We start from the raw sequence: 16852 nt of genomic DNA on the forward strand, positions 1-16852 counted from the left end.
CAAAATGTTGAGGAACACAGCAGGGTTTCTAAATTGTCTCACTGGTGGTGGAAGGTCCAAGCTCCCCCCTTTTTAAGGCCGATCGCTAGGTGTATTTAGTAATGCTGATGCACCATGAGGATCATGAAATAAAGTGATGACCGGGGTCAGACGGGGCACTGGATCAGTTCACTGTGATTTCTCCATGGAGACATTTGTTAAAATGCCTTAGGTCAGAGGTGAAAGGCGTTTGGTGGGTCTCAGCCTAGTTCTCCATGAGCCTTTGGCTAGATCACAAGAACTCCGATGACCTCTGGGATAACTGGGCAAAGCCAGCAGGCTCTGGGCAGGATAGGCCTACGGCTGGAATAGCAGAGGATGCTGAGAGTCAGCATTAAGGTGCATTTGTAGAGCTGTGTGGGCACAGGACTGGTTCAGCAGATCAGGACAGAAGTTGAGTTGGGAGGCCAGGACTAGAATGTCAGGGGTAGCACAGGTCATGAATAATGTGCATAGGCAGAGCTCCATGTCTGTGCAGATGTTCAAGGAGGTGAATTGATATAGCTGCATAAAGGGAACTGTGTGGAGTGCATGATCTGTCTATGCCTGGCAGTACCCAGTGATCGATTCATCCCTTCCTTACCACGGCTCGAAAATTCATCCGATTAGTGCAATGCAATAAACCCAAACAGGTCAGAACTCATCATTCCATTCCCCTCCATTTGCAGCTGTGGATTGCCTGAGTGCGTTTTTCATTTTTAACTACTGTGTTTGCACACATGCAAGCCAATGTGAGTGTGAAGGTGGCTCATGGGTGCACGGCAGGGTGAGCATGGTCATACAGACAGACACACACACCAATGCAAGCATGAAGGCTGTGCATTTACACGTGCTCATGTGAGCATCAACTTCACATATGCATGAGCAGGAGGGTCACACGCGTGTGCACACATGCCAGTGTGAGGGTCACACGCGTGTGCACACACGCCAGTGTGAGGGTCTCAGCAGCACTTGTGACTGCTGCGCACCTGTGCAGTGCCCGAGGATGCGGGTGCGCACGGCGGATGGCACCTGTGCCCGCGGTGGGGGGGGGGAGGCTGGAGGGGCGAGAGCCCGCGCGTGGCCGGGGCTCGCTGGAGGTACTGAGCATTACCCAGTTGCCATGGAAACCAGCAGAAGGAGGTGGGCGGCTGCGGGAGGAGGCAGGCAGGGAGGGAGGGAGCGCGCGCCTCGCCTGCAGTCCTGGCGCGGCTGCTTCATTGCGAGCTCGGCCGGCGGACGCAGGAGCCTGGCGCCCCGCACCCTCCCTCTGCTCTGCTCTGCTCTGCTCCCCCAGGCCTTGCTCCCGCCTTGCACCCTTCAGCAGGGGGCGGCTGCTCTATGCGCGGACGGGGAAGCCCCAGGTAAGCGCCTCGCCTCCGGCAGGGAAATGCACCGGGGGGCCCCCTCTCTGCGCGCCGGGCTGCTGGCCAAGGGAGCAAAGGTCCCTGTGGTGCTCGCTGCAGCCGGAATGGGAGGGTGGGGGGTGGGGGGGAGCTGTCCCAGTAGCGAGCAGGCAGGACCCGCTGTGCTGCAGCTGGGCACCTTTCTTTCCCCCCCGCCAAAAAAAACCCCCTGGAGATTGGGGGGGGGGGAGACAAGGATTGGGCTTTCTCCTGCAGTGACCTCCCGGCTCGGACGGTAGTTTTGCAAAAGGGATGCTGCATCCCCGTCCCCCACCCACTCCCTACAGCTGGAGACACACGGGTCTGGTTCCCACCTGCCAGTTTCTACCTGCAGCACCGGAGCGGTGGCCAGGCTGCGGTTCATGCATCGCGGGGAAAGGAGGGGGGGAAGGAAATCTGCTAAGGCCAGGTCCCCCCCCTCCCCCTCTCAGCTTCCCAAAAGCCGGTTGCCAGGGAAGGGATGGGGGAGAGCGGGTTCTAAGAGGAGATGGAGCAGCTTGCAGCCCTGGGGAGGGGGATCTGGTCTGGCACCTGGCAGGCAGCTTGCAGGAAGGGCTCCTGGTTTCTTTTCCTGAGGGTGGGTGGTGCAGTGGCTGGTATTCCTAATTATAATGATAAATATTTTGCTCCAATACTGATCTTTCTACTCAGGCTCTCTCTGCACTATCTTCTGTAGAAGACACCTCCCTTCTTCATTTCCAACCCCCCCCCTACACACACCGGTTACCCCCATCCCTTACAGCTCCCCCTGCACCCTGCTTTCCTTTGAACCATGCCCCTCAATCCTCTCTGAACCAATCCCAGCCAGCAGCCTCTGGCCAAGAAAGGTTTGGTAGGAGCCCTTTCTGAGCTGGTCATCACCCCCCAAGCAGCCAGCAGGGGTTGCCAGTGAGTAGTGAGGTCTCCTGCCAGGGCAGAGCGGGCTGGCTTTGCAGACAGCAGTTCCCAGCCCTTGCCAGTCTGGCCCAGGGAGCAAGAGGCCACTTCTGGGAAGGGGAGCTGGTTTGAACACCAGAGGGCAGGACACAAGGTTACCCAGAAAGCCCTGGGTGTTCAACATGCTGCACTGAAGCTGAACAGATGGAAGACCATGTTCATTTCTGTGCCACACAGAGAAGGGAAAGCCATGAGATGGACTAGTCAGAACGGGGGCCTGTCCCGACTGCGGCATCCTACAGAGGAGGGAATAGGCCAGGTGCTTACAGAGGGGGTGTCCAGGCTCCAATTCACAGGTCTGAGAGCAAGTTGGGATCCTCAAAATCTGCTTATCGCTCTGCCATTGACTCGCTGTGTGACCACGGGCCAATCATGTCACTGCTCAGTGCCTCAGTTTCCCCATCTATAAAACAGAGATACTTCCCCCTCTGTCACAGGGGTTTGTGAGGATTAACCGAACCCTGGCCCCTAAACCTGCCCCTCCTTCCCCATCTCTACTAGCAAAGCTACCATCATCCTTGCTCCTTCAGACTCACAGCACCCTTCACCCCTCCCCCTCCTTCCCCTCCCACGTTAACACCATCAGCACCAGATTCCTACACAAAATCCCTTCCTGCCCAGGCTTTGTCCAACAAAACCCTAGTCCTAGCCCTGATCCGTCTTTCACCTCCACTACTGCAGCCTCCTCCCTGCCCCGGCTTTCCCAACCCCAGCCCATCTAGAAGGCAGTTCTGACAACTTCCAGCCCCATCTCAAATCCTTACGCTGCTTCCCCCTCACCGTGGTCCTTGTCCTCACCTGCAAAGCCCGACAGAATGCATCCCCTTCTCTCTCCCCGACCTTGTCTCCTTTGACTCCCCATTCGATCCTTTCACTCCACAGAAAAGCAGCTAAATTAACCACTCCTCTGTATTCTCCTCCCACAACCATCTTCCACCTGTCCTTCTGCTCCTGGGCACACCCCCACCCTTCCTGACCTGATCGGCTGGGCCTCCAATCTCTCTTGGGAACAGTGAGCCTGGTTCCCCTCACCCTTACGGTGGTGTAAATGAGGAGCGAGTCCACAGAGCTCCACTGGGGGCACGGAGAGCAGAGTCAGGCACACTTTTCCCGTGAGGACACCAAACCCTCTGAGTCTGTGTGCATGAAGGAAGGTAAAAAGAGACTCTCCATGCTGTGATAATGTGGTCTAGGGGGTAGAGCATTGGACCTGCTGGGTGACCTTGAGCAAGTCCCAGCCCTGTGCCTCAGTTTCCCTCTCTGTAAAATAGGGAAACTGATCCTTTGTAAAGTGCTTTGAGATTTACTAATGAAAAAAAGCACAGTATAAGAGCTAGGTATTATTATTATACTATTATATTATATTATATTATATTATTATTATACATCCAGAACCACCACAGTGCTGCCAACTCTCAATTTTATCACAAGTCTCACGGTATTTGGTGATTGATTTAAAACCCCCAGCTCCTGGAGTCATATGATTTCTTGAAACTCTTAGCTTATTTTAAAATGAAAAGTAAGTTTTTAGCCCTCCTGGTTGCCGAGAAAAGCTTGTAAACATGACCCTTAAGGTCTCAGAAACCAGAAGACAAATAACCAGAACCCACATATTTGTTTTTCTAAATCTTATGATTTTTAAGTCGGTCTCATTTTGGGAGGGCCTGACTCATGTTTGGGTTCATTTCTCTACAGTCTTCATCCCTGGTAGTGTCTATGCACATCCCTGGTGCATCTCATCATCACTTAGACTGTAAATTCCTTTGGACAGAGACCTTGTCTTTCTTTGATCTGTGAAGTGACATGCACATTTATGGAAAGATTGCAAAGAGCTCTGAGATCCCTGGAAGAAAGTGTTGGTGGGTCTCCTGTATTCAGAACAATAATGCTTAACCCTGGGGAGAGCAGGAAGATGGATCTTCTTTTAGAGTGTGCAAAAAGTAAAAACGTTTTGTGGCCAGGAGTTGAAGAAAATGCTTGTTGTTACCATGCTGAGTTTGTGGCATTGCTTCGAGTGATGCAGAGTGTGGGGTGAGGGTATGTGAACGCACACACACTAGATCTAATGTCACAATAGTCCCACCTGGAACTAGGGTACATGGATCTCTAAAGGAATCTCTTTAGAGGGTGCTCTAGCTTAGGGAATTCTCCGTGCCTCACAAACCCTGCCATCATGAAAGTGATCACATGGGATAGGGACACAATGAAGTTCCCATGGTGAAGACGTGGTCCTTGTTGCAATACTAGTGGGTCCTATCAGACTGCCGTGGGTCCATTTAACAGACACACCTGGATTGGGTTTGTTTGTTTGCTTTGAAGAGGTAGCGGATGTAGTTGTCCCAGCACCATTGATATTAATTAGCCTCTTTGTCAGCAGTTTCAGCAGATTGCCCCTGGTGATCTTAGGGGTGACCCCTTTCAAGTCAAAGGGCATTGGCAAGGCCACACTGGGGAAGCTTGCCCTGATGCCGCTCATGCTGTACCTGGTTCTGTGATGGGAGAACTCCACCTGACAGGCTTTCACCAGCATAAAAAGGGAAACCACACCTGGTCTGGCTGTTGTAATTCATTTAGGGTGACAGGGGAGCAGGGATGCTCTGGGGATGCTGGTGAATTAATCCCATGAACAGAAAAGCTGCACCTCAAACGGGGGCCCCTTCCCTGCCGGTCCATGTTGATCACTCCGGTGGTTATAACTCTGCCCCGCTCCCTGTAGGTTTTTTATTTAGCTAATCAAACTGAGAGCCCTGGCCTGGAGAACAAAGCCCAACCCTGCCTTTGCCACGTCTCCCACATGCAGTGCCGTGTAAATCAGGCATGTTTTCACTGGACTTTGCTGATATCTGCATAGCTTCCATGCGACACATCCCCAGCTGGTGTAAGTCAGCCTAGCTCCATTGACTTCTGTGGAACGATGGTGATTTGCACCACCCCAGAATCTGGCCCTATGTATTTTCACTATGTGAACTCTCTTCAGAGAAATGCATGGCACATAAGTGGATTTCCACACCTTTCTTCTCCCCTGCCCCGTCCCTAACATTGGGACAGTTTTCACCAGTGTGCACCTATAGCAATAACAGGGCAGTACAGCACTGCGCTGTGGCAGTGGGCTCACTACTGACTCCGTGCACAGGGTGCTGTTTCTAGTCCACATTGAAGCCAATAGCTCTCTGCTCAGCCTGGCAGTTTCAAAGCAGGCTCTGAGCAGTAGAAGCAGAAGCAGATGGCCAGAGGTGGGGGAGGGAGAATGGGACAGTAGGGTTGACTTATCCGTTAACTCCCAGCCTCCATCTTCCGCTCTCCGTATTTTATTCTCCTCTGCCCTCTTGGGATCTCTCCTATTCCTTTCCTATGTTCTCTCTCTCTCCCCCTCCCATTGCTCGTGCCATGTCGCTGCTCAGATTTATGTTTCGTCTTGCGGAAGTCACTACACATAGGGCCATTTAGCCTATTTGCCAGCTGTCTGCCAGCGTGACGGAACCACTGACACACAGCTCTTCCCTGGCTTCGTGAGCCCGGGCGGGGAGTTCTGAGAAAGGCAGATGCTGGCGTGGGCAGTTCCCCCCCCATGAAAGTCTTTGGGGGGGATGAGAACAGGCAGTGCATCTCCTTGCTCCTAAAGGACCCGCATCACAGCCATTGATTTCATGGCTGTGGCTCATGCCTTAAGACTGAAGAGTCCCACCCTGAAATATGAAAATGGAGGGCCAAAGCCAGTGCTGAGCAAACCTCTTGTGGGTTTAGATGAGCCCCTAACTGTTCCTGATCCAGAATCCATGGACCTCAGTGGGCTTGGGCTCCAGGCCACCTGATACACAGCGCCAGTGGGGAGCCGAACAGACAGGATGGCCACGGTAAGTGGGGAAGGCAACAGGGCTGTAATTCCAACCTACCTGGTTTACCAGGCAGGTCATTCAGAGCAGGATACAGTAAAGCAGCTGTGAACCACAGTGATACTCCTCCCAAGGGAAGGGTGCTATGAGGGGAGAGCCCAGCAGGAATCCCAGAACCCAGAGGAGTCCTGGACAGCAAACTAAGAAATAGATTGTGCCCATCACCCAACGTCTGGCATTACTTGGTGCTCCCTAGGGCGTGAGTCCAGAGCTGATGGCTACAAGCCCTGCTCCCAGCAGATGCCTCTGCACTGGCTGCCAGTGTCTCCCCTTCTCAGGGTTGGCGTTGCCTCTCTGTGCCACAGTCACGGCAGATTCTAGCCCAGGCCTCAGCATTTATGCCTTTTCTCCCTCCTGACTTGACGGGGTGATAGGACCCAGGTGTTTAATGGGAATCTCCAGGGTCTGCAACACTGGGTCAAGAAGTCCCACGAGAACCAGGAAGGGAGCAGCAGCAGGGAGCAGGGGAAATAGCAAGGACTGACCCAACCTTTCCCACCATCAAGTGAGTCAGTTTGAATTTTAGGCGGAGAATGGAGCTGCTGCTACTTCAATCTGAATCGGCCCATCCCTAGTCAAAATCCTTCACTGCTGAGCACCTTCTGTGTGCCTACAAACCCTGCCACCACCATTGTTAGTGTCATTATTTCGCCCACGGATGCCTTTCCATCTGTTGACACAGAGCGACAAGAAACGCAGGAGTGTGCACCCACACAGTTGGGGTTAAGCCATGTTGTATGTTTGCACATGTACAACATGAGTTGGAAGTGGTTTCTTTCTGAGACAGCCTGTATTTAAACAGGATAAAAATCATGTTTAGAGCTACAGGGTACAGTTTTCCAGAGTGCCATAGCGACTTTCACCCTGCCCGGTGTTACCAAGAATCCCTTTGAGTGTTCAAGGAGGCCAGTGGACTTTTTAACCAGTTGTGCTGTTCACCTGTTTTCTGCACCTCACTCAGTTTGAATCATTAAACTCAGCTGATCAGTTTCTCCTTTGTTCCTAGTCAATTTCACTTTCTTTCAGTATTGTTGGTATTACAGTAGCATCTAGAGGCCACACAACTGAGATCAGGACCTCCTCGCACTAGGTTCTGTACATACACATAGTGAAACAGTCCCTGACTGAAGAGTTTCCAGTCTAAGTGGACAAAACAGACAGCGGGTGGGAGAAAGGAAATATTATCCCAATTTTAAAGATGGGGAACTGGCACAAAGAGATGTAGGGCCAGATTTCCACTTACTTAGCACCCAGCATGCTGCACTCTTTTGAAAGTCCAGCCCCAAATAATTTGCCCAGGGAGGCTGTGGCAGAGCTAGGAATTGAACCTAGATCTCCCGAGTCCCACGCCAGTGCTTTAACCACAAAGCTCAGCCTTCCTGTCTACTGCTTGTAGGCTAGCCCAATGCCCTAGTGTGCATATGTATATGTGTACACACAGTTTTCAGTTAAAGTAATTCAAATGCTTCTATTTAATATTAAAGCCCAACAAAACTATCATTTTACAAAGCCAAAATCCAAGACAAACTATCTGGCAAGGACCATTTTTCACTTGTTTCTTAAGACAATTGTTTGTTTCTAATTTCCAAAGCTCTTAATGATGATCCTGCTGGGAACCACCAAGTAACTAAAAGGCAACAGCATGGAGCAAATTAGCATTTCTTCTTGAGTTCAGATATTTAACTAACAAATGAAGTATTTGGAGCCCATGTAGCCAAGTCACAGGCACTGGGGTCATCACCACATTTTGTCTGAGTGATGTTTTGAGTTTAACCAGTGGATAAAACTAAAGGGTTTATTTAAGTTTTTTTTCAACAAGGAAGCCTCATTAGCAAAAGTTCTCTGTGGTCTCTGTTATGTGTTTATGTGCAATTATATATGGAAGCCACTAGATATCACCATGTACCAGCTAGAGCACCACATGGAGTGCAGATTCTAGTAAACAACACAGACTGAGCTGGAGCTCAAGCTGTGTGGAAGCCTGTTGAAGTTTTCTCTAATAAACACCTTCTATTTAAGGAGATCTGCTACTCCATATCTCAGGAGTCTGTGGAGGTCTTGCTAGTGATCCACAGGATTAAATATTGTGAGGACCAAGCAATGGGGGCCTGGGGTGATGGGAAGGGAAACTAGGGTACTGACACAGGGGACTGTAATGCACTAATTGCATATATAAATGCATGATGTTGGTTTCTAGTGACTGGGTGGACCACATGGTACCATCTAAGATCTCAGATGGTACAGGCTTGTGTTTTTGGAGCAGAAGGACCAGGTTCTACACCCATGTCCACATGTAGTTGTGGTTTATATAGCAGTTTGTTAGAGTGGGTGTCAGTGACTAGGACATAGGCAATCATGCCTAAGGTTTACAATCAGAAGTCCAGCATTAGAGTCAAGGGTCTTATACAGAATCAGATGCCAGAGCCAAAGTCAGGAATCAGAGCCAAGGGTCAAGACTACGTTACCTGGAGCAAAGCAAGGCCGAACATGCACATACAGGTGCTATCACAGACAGACGCTTTAAACAACCAGGGCACTACTGCTGGGCTAGGGCTTAAGAGATGATCTGCTGACTCTTCCAACCAATCAGACGGTTTAGCCAATCAGGCAGCCTACTACTGGCCAGCTGAGTTCATTAGCAATTGGCTGTGCTGCAGATGCTGATTCCTCACAATGGCCCTTACCCCTACTTAGCTGGGGAACCACCGTCACGCTCATTCTCCATTGCTTCTCCCCCCCCCCCCCCCCCCAGTTACAAGGGTCAGGTGTTCCTCTATGTCCCTACTTTTGGTTCACAAGTTACTATTTCCCATTCTGCCCTTCCCAACTTACTACTCACATAGTCAGGTAGAACTAGAGATGGGCCTGAGCTAAATCCCATGTCTATTTGCCGTCTCTTGTTTTATACTTAGATTGTAAGCTCTGTGGTGCAGGGGGATGTCTTTTTGTTCTGCGTTTGGACAGCGCCTAGCACAGTGGGGTTCTGGGCCATGACAGGGACTCCTAGGCGCTACAGGACATAATAAATAATAGTAATAATCCCAACACTGAACGTTGGGCTGCTTATAACTGCTTGTGATTTGATGGGAGCAGTTGGGGTCAGTGCCCCGCTGCTGGGCTGCTGCTGCTGCCCATCTCGCCCTGCAGCACGGACTGTGGTCCGTGCTCATCTATCTTCCCTTGCTCGGTGATACTCAGTGAACTACAGACCAGTTAGTTTAACTTCTGTGCCAGGGAAGATAATGGAGCAAGTAATTAAGGAAATCATCTGCAAACACTTGGAAGGTGGTAAGGTGATAGGGAACAGCCAGCATGGATTTGTAAAGAACAAATCATGTCAAACCAATCTGATAGCTTTCTTCGATAGGATAACGAGTCTTGTGGATAAGGGAGAAGCTGTGGATGTGGTATACCTAGACTTTAGTAAGGCATTTGATACGGTCTCGCATGATATTCTTATCAATAAACTAGGCAAATACAATTTAGATGGGGCTACTATAAGGTGGTGCATAACTGGCTGGATAACCGTACTCAGAGAGTTGTTATTAATGGTTCCCAATCCTGCTGGAAAGGCATAACGAGTGGGGTTCCGCAGGGGTCTGTTTTGGGACCGGCTCTGTTCAATATCTTCATTAACGACTTAGATATTGGCATAGAAAGTACGCTTATTAAGTTTGCGGATGATACCAAACTGGGAGGGATTGCAACTGCTTTGGAGGACAGGGTCATAATTCAAAATGATCTGGACAAATTGGAGAAATGGTCTGAGTTAAACAGGATGAAGTTTAACAAAGACAAATGCAAAGTGCTCCACTTAGGAAGAAAAAATCAGTTTCACACATACGGAATGGGAAGAGACTGTCTAGGAAGGAGTACGGCAGAAAGGGATCTAGGGGTTATAGTGGACCAGAAGCTAAATATGAGTCAACAGTGTGATGCTGTTGCAAAAAAAGCAAACATGATTCTGGGATGTATTAACAGGTGTGTTGTGAGCAAGACACGAGAAGTCATTCTTCCGCTCTACTCTGCTCTGGTTAGGCCTCAGCTGGAGTACTGTGTCCAGTTCTGGGCACCGCATTTCAAGAAAGATGTGGAGAAATTGGAAAGGGTCCAGAGAAGAGCAACAAGAATGATTAAAGGTCTTGAGAACATGACCTATGAAGGAAGGCTGAAAGAATTGGGTTTGTTTAGTTTGGAAAAGAGAAGACTGAGAGGGAACATGATAGCAGTTTTCAGGTATCTAAAAGGGTGTCATAAGGAGGAGGGAGAAAACTTGTTCACCTTAGCCTCTAAGGATAGAACAAGAAGCTATGGGCTTAAACTGCAGCAAGGGAGGTCTAGGTTGGACATTAGGAAAAAGTTCCTAACTGTCAGGGTGGTTAAACACTGGAATAAATTGCCTAGGGAAGTTGTGGAATCTCCATCTCTGGAGATATTTAAGAGTAGGTTAGATAAATGTCTATCAGGGATGGTCTAGACAGTATTTGGTCCTGCCATGCGGGCAGGGGACTGGACTCGATGACCTCTCGAGGTCCCTTCCAGCCCTAGAATCTATGAATCTATGAATACCTGCTGATTTTGTGGGCCGAGCCCGTCTGTAGCGGGAACTCAAAAACTATCCATCTGTTCTTACCTCCCGGACAGAGCCAGAGTAAAGCATAAGCTTCCCAGAGTGCCTGGAGAGGGTGGGAGTTTCTTCCTGACCCTTATCAGTGATAATCTTGGGCCCTGAAGCATGAGGACTGGTGTGGGGAAGGGCTCAGATCCAGATCGCATTGCATTAGAACTCCCATACACAGGTTGAAGGGTGTCTGGGCCTGTGGTGGCTTCTCCTCAGGCAGAAAGCTTGGCCCCATGCTTCTGCCCCACTCCATCCAGGCTCATGGCTCCTCTCTGCACAGCAGCGGCAAAGTACTTTCCTTGCAGTAGGCTGGGTTGAGACTTTTTCCTAGGAGCCAGTCGGAGGCTGGTGCTACCCCATTCCACTCAGGCTAGTACCTCCTGTGTTTCCTCTCTTCCAGCCAGGAAGCTGGGCCCAGTAGCATAGGCTCTTCCCCCTGCTCTGCATGCGTTCCCCCTCCATTGGGGCGGGGGCGGGGAGGGGCAAGCCCCATGGCACAATCTCTTATGCACTGTTCTGGCTGGCAGAGCGCTCTGCAGGAGGAGGGTCTTCACTTTGCCCTTGGAAGGCTCTGCAGCCCCTTCAGGCCAGCGTGTGCCAGAAGGTTAATAGCGGTTGAATTTCACTGATTTGGGAGTGGAAGTCTCAGCAGAATTGCCTGGCGGTTTCTGCCAATCTCAGCTGAGGCTGCAGTTAGAGCATCAGAAGCAAGATCTGATTGTTCTTTCAGACGTCAGAGACAGGCAGAGAGGTGGCACCTCTGAACTGAGGGAAATGCCTCACCATTTTCCTCCCGGGGGTTTATTTATCCCTGGTTCTGGCCCATCCCAGCCAGCCTGTTACACGGGAAATGAAGCTGGAAGAGCTGTCACTGCCGGGACAGGAGCCAGTGCATTTGAGAGAGGGGGAGCATGACCTAGTGTTCTAATCACAGCTCCGATAATGATTCAGGGCTAAACCATGGCCTCTGGGCATGTCACAGCCTCTCCATGCCTCAGTTTCCCTAGCTGTAAGACAGTGATAACAGATGGGGAAACTGAGGCACAGAACAGCCATAAATCAGCTCAGTGGTAAAGCAGCTGCTTGGGTTCCCATGATTATGGCCATTCCCTACTATCTTGGCAATTCACAGGGCAGCCTTACTGTCTCCCTCGGGCCAGAGGCTAGAAATCCCCCCCCCACCCCCTGGACCCTGCATTTCCCCTCACTGATAGGGAGACCTAGAGGAAACATACACTTGCTTCCCTGAGAGGGGAAGAAATCTCTTCCCAGGGCTGACCGTCCCCCTTCAGCACCTGAGCATAGATGGGAAGGGAACTCTCTGGCCAGGCCTGATCTCCCATTCAGCAGCAGAACCTAGGGAGAGGGAGAACTCCATTGCCCTCCTCCCCTATGGCAGCTTGGGGCCTTGCCGTTGATAAGCCCAGCCCTGCCCTATCCCTGGTGCCTAGGGGTGTCTGGGTCAGTGTGTCAGACTCTGCCACACAACAGGAAGAGTACGCTCCTCTCTGCCCCTCGAGGGGGGTCAGTAGCCTTCACCCAGGGATCTCTGTGGGGGCTGTTAATACGTCAAACACCTCCTCCTGCCAGTCCCTTTCCCCACTAGCTCTGGGTACCTCCTCCCTGGCCTGACAACCCCCTGACCAGGGAGGAAACCCCATTTTCCAGTGTGGATCCCGCCCCCATAACATGAACTCCGTCCCACCCCAGCAGGATCGCCCGTAGACCACTGGGAACCAGTCACACCAAGTGCTTCTTCCACCAGAAACGAAAGGACCCAGAATTCCCACACCCTCTGCAGCAGCCACGGGCACCTCAAGCAGGCACTTCCCCAGGCATCCCCAAGGCTGGTTCTCTGCTAAACAAGGTGGGCGTCTCCGCTCCCCGGCTCAGCTAGCACAATCTGCCCATGGGAGCGCCCGGCTCATCCCCCGCACAGGGACAAGTCATTCCATGTGTGATACAGACAACACAAGGGCTCTGCAGGCAGGGCACATCTTCACCTGGGTGGTGCCAGGCCAGCCTTGCAAACATCCCCCCTGGAGCACAGCTGTGCCCGCAGGCAGGAGAGAGGCATAGGCTTACGGGAGGGTATAAGGGTGATGGGGAAGTGTGGGTGGAAGGGATTTACTCCTCTCTGCCATTTCCCAGCAGCACCCACTGCCTCTTTCATTCAGTTCTCTGCCATATTCATTTGCTTTTAAAGCCTCTGCTGACTGCACTCCATCCCTGAGTCTCAGCCACACAGTCACATGCAGAAGACGCAGCACCAGGATCCTTCCAGCTAAACCGCACTCACTCTTCAGTGATAGCGCTGGCAAGCTGACATTTGCATGTGTGTACACACACACACACACACACACACACACACACAGCCTATAGTGCCACTATGTCTCAATAGCAACACATTATAATCACAGTGCTGATGGTAACCCTTTAATGAAGACAGGGTAAAACACAGGCTCAGTAATGACCCAGCAGCGAATGCTAAATCACAGACCCAATGGCGAACGCATGGTCCTCACAGACCCTGATGGCAAACCAATAATGAACATGCTGTGATCACAAACCCAATAGCAAATGTGCATCAGTCACAGACCCACTAGCAAACAAGCTGGTGCCAGACCTGGTAGCGAACATGCTATGATCTCAAACCCAGTGGGTGCATTTAACTAGTGATCAAGCAACATCTCTGCCCTGCCCCCCTCCTCAAGGCATTAAAAATGGTGCACCCTCCTGTGCACTGTGTCTACGTTTCTGCTTCCAACCCAGGGGCCCAAGCAATAACCATCCTCCATCCATGCAGCCCTCTTCTCCTTTCTTTCCTCATTCCCCTATGGAGTACACGGCCCATGGGTGAGACAGACTCATTCTTCCAGAGCTTGGGTCCTCCTTGGTGCCTCAAGGGGTCATGCTGGGCCACTGCAGGGGTTTTTGTAATGAGCTTCTCTCCCATCGTGCCCTAAGACAAGGTGGGGGAGTCACCCCCGTCCTGCTGCGTCCTTGCAGCAGCATAGAGGGGAGGCTCAGGCATTCCTGTGCCGCAGCTTCTGGAGCCAGGCAGGAAAACCCAACTTCCCACCTCCGATCCCGTTCAGTTGGTCTCCCCACAGATTACCCTGCTTGGCACATCAAGGCTAAGCTCCCTCTCCTGCCTTCCCAGTCCGTTTGGAGACTGGGGGAACCCGTGTTATGGAGTCGGAGGGGGTGGAAGGCAGGACCTGGGGGTAGAGCGCAAGGTGTGCAGAGGTGGCTGGCGCTGGATAGGCAGGGAAGGACTGGATGGGCCTCTGCACTGGTTATTTCATGTAGGGCCCCGCGAACCTTGGAGGCAGCCTGGCCCTGAAGGTTTGGAGAAGACTCGGGAGAGCAGCCTGGCTGAATCTCTGCCCCATAGAGTATCACAACCACCCACAGGCCCAATGCACTAAGACCTGCTTTCCCCCAGGGCCGGGTGAGAGTGGATCTGTAGGCCCAGAGGGGGCTGCGGTTTGGGGGGGCACCGTGGCACTGAGCAGCCCCCCTATCCCAATCCCCTCAACCCCCAGGGAACTTCTTTCTTTCCAACACAAAGTTCCCCTCCAAACCTGGCGTGAGCTTTGCCTCTCTAAAACGTAGCCCTGAGGTGTCTACCCTGGAGGCCGTTCCCCCTCCTCCTGGCCTGGCTGAGTGGGGTGATAAAGGGACCGGATGCAGAGTGGGTGGAGTGCAGGCTGGACTCTGGTACTATGAGCTGCGGGGACGCTAATCTCACACAGAGATTCTGCCCCAGTTCCCTAAACGGATGATTCGATTAAAGAATTGGCAGCACGGGAAGAGCCAAGAGGGAGAGAAAAATTGCAACTCCCCCATGAGAGCTGGGAGCAGATCCTGCTCCCACATACACCAGTGTGAACCCCCAGTGACCCCATTGCTGTCCATGCAATCCCTCCAGGGGTGCGCTGGTGTCGCTGACAGCTGGATATGGCCGCTGGTCACCACCCCCTTGGTGTTTATGAATTTTGATATATTCTGGTTGAGACTTGTGCCTAGAGGTTAGGGTAGGGGGCTGGTTACGGTCAGGACTCCTGGGTTCTTTTCCTGGCTCTGGTGGCTTGTGTAAGGGACAGACATCAGGATAACTGGGGTCTCTCCCTGTTTCGAGGAGGAAGTGGGGAGAGCAGGGGCCTGTTAGTCAGGATCCTGGGACCTGTTTCTAGCTCTGCAACATTCAGTTTCCTGCTCTGTAAAATGGGAATAAGGATCCTTCCCCATTCCCCCACCTTGCTAGGCAACTGATTGCAAAGTAATTAGAGAATCTTCCCCTCTACAGAGCAGCAACCTCCCGGGGCAAGGGAGGGCTGGACTGGCTCCCTCCAGAGCTCAGCAACACGATTCCTAGGGCCCAACAAGGGGACAAGCACCCTGAGCTGGCAACACTTACCCCAGCTCCTTGTTTGGCCCAGGGAGTCTGGGGCTTGTCCCGCCCTGGGCAGTGCATGGGCTTGCTCCTTGTCTGTATCATTCACAGCTGCTCTCTCTGGTAGCTCAAGGTGGATTTCCCTAGCGACAGAGCCAGAGGCTGCTCCCACTCCTCTCTGCTTGCTTTCCTCTGCTCCAGTTCCCTTCAGAGGGTCTCTGTTGCTCCCCCATGCCTGGCTGGGCCGGGGTGGCCAGTACTGGGAGGCTGTGGCTTTGTCACTTCATAATCACACAGGCCCTGGAACAGCCATGACTGCTCCTTCCCCAGACACTGGGAGGAGGGAGTCCCACAAAGGGGAGAGCTCAGAGTTGACCGTGAGCACCAGGCTTTGTGGTTCTCAGTGAGGAGGGGCCAAGGACAGCAGGAGGGCCCAGCTCTCCTGACTCCTTTGCACGTCAGTGGGAGTTGAGCACCTCACAGGATCAGGCCCACCGCAGGGACAGCAGTGGCATGAAATTGTTGGTTCCACCCTTGCACCGGCTCAAGTCCATTGTGGGGGAACCCCAAAGCACCATCTCCTGCAGTGCCCACTGCTGTTTCTGAGAGCAGGGCTGATTTCCACATGCCAGGCACTGCACGGTGAGAGGGAGTCAGGACAGCTAGGTGAAACCACTTTGCAGAAGGGGCAGTTTCTTTAGATTTGATGACCCCATCCCAGGCATTGCAGCCAGCACTTGTAAAATGCCAGCAGCAGCTGTGGTGCGGGGATGCAAAGCGCTGTACGGGCGATTCAAGCTCAGAGGGGGACAAGCAATAACTGTCACATCCCCTTGGGGCCACGGTTGTGCTTCTGGCCACAGGACACTGGGATAGAGCAGCCATACAACCTGTCTGCAGGGAAACACCCCCAGCAACAAATCTCCAGTTGCAGGGGGCATTCCAGGCTGTGTGTGGGGTGGAGGGAGCTACCTGGGTAGGAAGGGATATGGTTGGCGGATCCTGCACCCCTGCTATACCCTGGTTGCTGCAGGGTCCTGGGGCAGTTGAATGCAATTGCACAAGGAGAGGAAGCTGGTGTGTCCACACATTCGCGTACACACCAGGTCAGGGCTCAGGCAGGCCCTGGCACCCGCAGGATCTGGGGTGGGGGTTGGGGGGGAGGAATCCATCTTTTCCCTCCCTTCATCCCCCCTTAGGCTTTGCACCAGCAAAGAGATACATTGCACCCTGAGCACTCCAGTGAGGTGTCTGTGGGGAGCTGCTCTCTTGTGAGTGGAGCATGCCAGGCCCACTCACACGCACACCCCAGCTTCCTTATGCTGGTGAGTTACCCCTTGAGGGCTCTGAGGGGGAGGGAGAGGCTGTATCCAAGCATGTGAGCTGTGGTACCCATGCACCGCCCATGGCAAGCTGGGTGCTACAGTGCCTGGGTAAGCACAGGGCTCAGAGTGTATGTGCCAACACCCCCCCAGAAAAAAAAAAAACACACACAGGAGCCCCCAGTTTGGGCAGAGCCCCTTCCACAAACCTCTCCCCTCCCCCCACGGGCAGCGAGCACTGCTACAGCAGGAATGCT

The 16852-nt window shown here is 52.4% G+C and overlaps 1 protein-coding gene across 1 annotated transcript in view; it reads left to right on the forward strand.

Annotated features, from left to right (window-relative positions):
- The first annotated feature begins 1256 nt into the window (after positions 1 to 1256).
- PACSIN1 (protein kinase C and casein kinase substrate in neurons 1) overlaps positions 1257 to 16852 on the forward strand; it is a 35795-nt gene continuing 20199 nt past the window's right edge. Inside the window, exon 1 of the mRNA XM_024200213.3 lies at positions 1257 to 1382. The gene's annotated coding sequence lies outside the window, so the exon portion shown is untranslated. The remainder of the gene's footprint in view (positions 1383 to 16852) is intronic.

The sequence above is a fragment of the Terrapene carolina genome, unplaced genomic scaffold (assembly GCF_002925995.2).
Source record: "Terrapene carolina triunguis isolate 2854851 unplaced genomic scaffold, T_m_triunguis-2.0 Scaffold604, whole genome shotgun sequence".
NCBI classification, from domain to species: Eukaryota; Metazoa; Chordata; order Testudines; family Emydidae; genus Terrapene; species Terrapene triunguis.